Source organism: Mandrillus leucophaeus, unplaced genomic scaffold (genome assembly GCF_000951045.1).
Source record: "Mandrillus leucophaeus isolate KB7577 unplaced genomic scaffold, Mleu.le_1.0 Scaffold343, whole genome shotgun sequence".
Classification (NCBI taxonomy): domain Eukaryota; kingdom Metazoa; phylum Chordata; class Mammalia; order Primates; family Cercopithecidae; genus Mandrillus; species Mandrillus leucophaeus.
In genome coordinates this window covers 573,963-577,501 of record NW_012103621.1, presented here as the reverse complement: position 1 = coordinate 577,501, position 3,539 = coordinate 573,963, and the positions used below count along the sequence as shown (strand labels likewise).

At 48.2% G+C, this 3,539-nt stretch overlaps 1 protein-coding gene across 2 annotated transcripts in view; it reads right to left on the bottom strand.

Moving 5' to 3' along the window:
- THRAP3 (thyroid hormone receptor associated protein 3) overlaps nt 1-2,697 on the bottom strand; it is a 111,366-nt gene extending 108,669 nt beyond the window's left edge. The window contains exons 1-2 of one of the 2 annotated variants that reach the window (XM_011989006.1): nt 2,495-2,568; nt 1,899-2,030 (exon numbers count right to left, since the gene is read on the bottom strand). The gene's annotated coding sequence lies outside the window, so the exon portion shown is untranslated. Of the gene's footprint in view, nt 1-1,898; nt 2,031-2,494 lie in introns of both variants that reach the window. The other variant, XM_011989005.1, reaches the window with a different exon arrangement.
- Between the last annotated feature and the right edge of the window lie 842 nt (nt 2,698-3,539).

Here is a 3,539-nt window from a genome sequence, read left to right as displayed (position 1 = left end):
AAAAAAAAAAAAAAAAAAAAGAAATTCATTCCCCCTTTTCAGTGTCTATCAGAGTCCTGAACTGGACACCTCTGTTACTTTTCTCAATTTGTAATTTATTTGCTTACCTTTTGTGTCCCCCACCCCCAACAATTGTGTTAAGTTTCCAAAAGACAAGACCTCATCTGTCATTGTACCCCAATATATTCACAGGCCGACAACAGGAACTGGTAAATGATAGGCTCTCAAGTACTATTTGTTGAATAAATTACCCAATCAGAGTCAAATAGTGAACAGATCTTACATATTTATAGAATATGTGTGAAAAAAATCCACCAAAACCCTGCATTTGAGAGAATAGCATTAACCAAACTTCCTTCCATTTAGGATGTCACTATGCCCTACAGAAACAGGGTGGCGCCCTGAAATGCTTAGTGGTTAGGACTATCCATTCTAAAAGTAATAAATCGTGGCCGGGCACGGTGGCTCATGCCCGTAATCCCAACACTTAGGGAGGCCGAGGCAGGTGATCCCCTGAGGTCAGGAGTTCAAGACTAGCCTGGTCAACATGGTGAACCCCGTCTCTACTAAAAATAAAAAAATGAGCCAGGCGTGGTGACACACACCTGTAATCCCAGCTACTCAGGAGGCAGAAGCAGGAGAATCGCTTGAACCCAGGAGGCAGAGGTTGCAGTGAGCAGAGATTGTGCCACTGCACTCCAGGCTGGGTGACACAGCGAGGCTTTGTCTCAAAAAATAATAATAATAATAAATCGTAGGTCTGTGTGCCCTCCCAGTAATCATCATTCCCCATCTCTGTGTTCATCTCAGAAATATTCCAAGCTTCCTCCCTCCAATTCCTCGGAACAAAACAGATCACACTTTTTGTAATCCATATTTTACAGGCTAAACCAAATTCAAAAGTACCTATATACTTGGTATTACATAAATACACTAAGGTGGTACTACTACTACCACCACCACTGCTAAAACTGAACTGTACCTAGGCTACAAAACTAAAAACATCAACCTCCAAAACTGGAGAGCTTTCTCTGGTGCTAAAAGGTTTAAAAAACAAAGAGATGGAATTACACTGGATATAGAGCTTTTTAATCAAATCACTTATTAAAGAAACCTCAATACAACTCTCTTACAAAATGCAATTAAGCCCAAATGGTGGCAGTAAAACTTATCATTTACGTATGAACACTAGTTCACAAAATACATGTCCCGGCAAAGAACAAACTGAGCCCGATTTGCTCCACAAGTTGTTCATGGCAGCCACCGGTTTTGGCTATTTAACAAGCTTCTAAATCCTAATACACACGTCAGGCTGTCTAGAATAACAGGACAGACTACAACAGTACTTCCACAAACGAAAAAAATCAGGGTCATCTGAAAGACAAGAAAAACAATGGTGTGATATATGCCTTACCTCTCTGGGCGCACACTCTAAAAGAAAACATAAATGATGATAGTTGTAACAGTGGCTAAGTGACTTTTATTTTGTCTCATTTAGTTTCCACAATAACCCTGTAAAGGGGTCACTGCTACTCACTGCTGTTTTAGTGATAAGAAAACTGAGGCACCTGGAAATGAAGACTCTTGACCTCAGATCAAAAGATAGCAGGGCCAAGATTTGAACCCAGGCTGACTAGTTCAGAACACTTCCGTTATGCTCCCCACAGAAGCTTCACTGCCTCTCTCCTGCCAGGTCCTTCTACACTCTCAAAGGCTTTCCCTTCAATCCAATTAACAAATTCCCCATAAACCCTGTACTGCCACTGATGGCTTCCAACTTCTGTGCACCACTGCTGCTCCCCAGCTTCTGCTGCCATGCTCCACCCCTAAGATTTGGAAAGTCAAAGACAAAAGTTGATAAAAGTTTCTTAGGCGCTAAGAGAAGCAAAATAAGTCACCTCGTATAAGCAGAACTCACGCCGATTGCCACTGGAATGCAAGCCGGCCTCAGCTCCAGCCCAAGAAAAAAGTGAGAACTCTAATATTCCCTTAGGAGACAAATTTGGACTATCCCTTTTTTGGCCACCAGGCTGGAAAGAACGGAAGCGATACTAACATTTACTGAGTGGCAGCCACATGCGCCCTAGGAGAAGACAGAACCAGGCCAATGGGGACTGGATGGGGGGAAGGGTACACAGGAGTTCCGGGAAAATAAATCCAAATAATGGGGTTCATACGACCAAAAGGCAAAGAGTAGGGAGTCGCCGCCCCCAGGCCGACTGCAAGAAAAAGTGGCGCTAAGAGCTGCTCTGGAGAGAAGGCGACCCACAGCCTCGGGAGCTAGGCCAGGGCCAGGGGAAGCCCTGAAGGGCGGGGAGGGGGAGGAGCCGGAGAGAGTGGAGCCCGCTCAGAAGAGGCCAGGGTGTAAGCGCGGGGGAGCGACTCTGCGCCAGGCCTTCCCCGAGCCCTTGACCCAGCTGGGGAAAAAAGATAAGAGATGAAACCACTGGAGCCGGTTAAGCTGCCCTAACTTCCATCAGAGGCGCTCACTCACCTGGGCCTACCACAGCGATCGCAGCTGCAGCTCGCAACGGCACAACCAGCCCGTACCTCGCCCCCGCCCCACAGCGCGCCTAGCGTCTCCGCTCTCCGACGATGGCGACGGCGTAGACCCGCTGCCTCCTGGGAAATGTAGTCCTACGCCCGCCTCTCCTGGCCGACTTGGCTGCCACCGGAACTACCTTTCCCAAAAGACAAGGCGAGCGTTGGGCCCGCCGCTTTGCGTCACGCGCTCGGTTGTCGGCAGTCACGTGGATTGCTCGGGTCCATTCCCCTCCCCCCGCCTGGGTGGCCCGGAGATGGAGGAGGGCGGTGAACGGAAGGGGCGGGGGCGTTGCTGACGCCACTACCCCCACCATTTTGGAACCGGCCTGCAGGGAGAGTCTGAGCCCCACCCACTCCGGGCCAGCTTACCTGGTCGGAAAGCTTTCGGGTTGGGAGTCTGCCGATTTTCGGTCTCTGCTGTACCCCCTTCCGCTTTGTGACCTTGAGCAAATTCATCCCTCCTCTCTAAACCTGTTTCCTCCCCTTTGAAATGAGACTCCTAATTTCCACCCCACAGCATTTTTGCGAGGCTCCGACAAAGTAAGGCACAGGAAAGCCTCAAGCACCCTGAAGGCGCAACGCAAATGGAGGGGTTGGTTTGGTTTCGTTTTTCTAAATTTTCATTGTGTGCCCTCATTCGGAGACTCAGAAGCCGCCGCTCCCCAGCCCTCCTTCTGTAACTATGATTTTCTGATTAGCCTCCTGGGAAGCTTGTTAAAATGGATGCTACTTGGGTATTGAACCCGAAGTTTACTGGGGAGTGTATCCCTGCAATCTACATTTTAAACCAACCTGTCGGGTGATTCTTACCCACCTACAAGTTTGAGAATCCCAGCGTTTATCAGTTTTGCACAGGCTGGTTTCCTCCGAAATTTCTGCGCTAGTGCCTTTGAACATTTAAGACCCATCTCATGTGTCACCTGTGATGCTTTCAAAGTTGACTAGCTCCTCCCTGTGCTTGTGTTCCCACTGTAAGTTTGCCTCTTACTCTATAA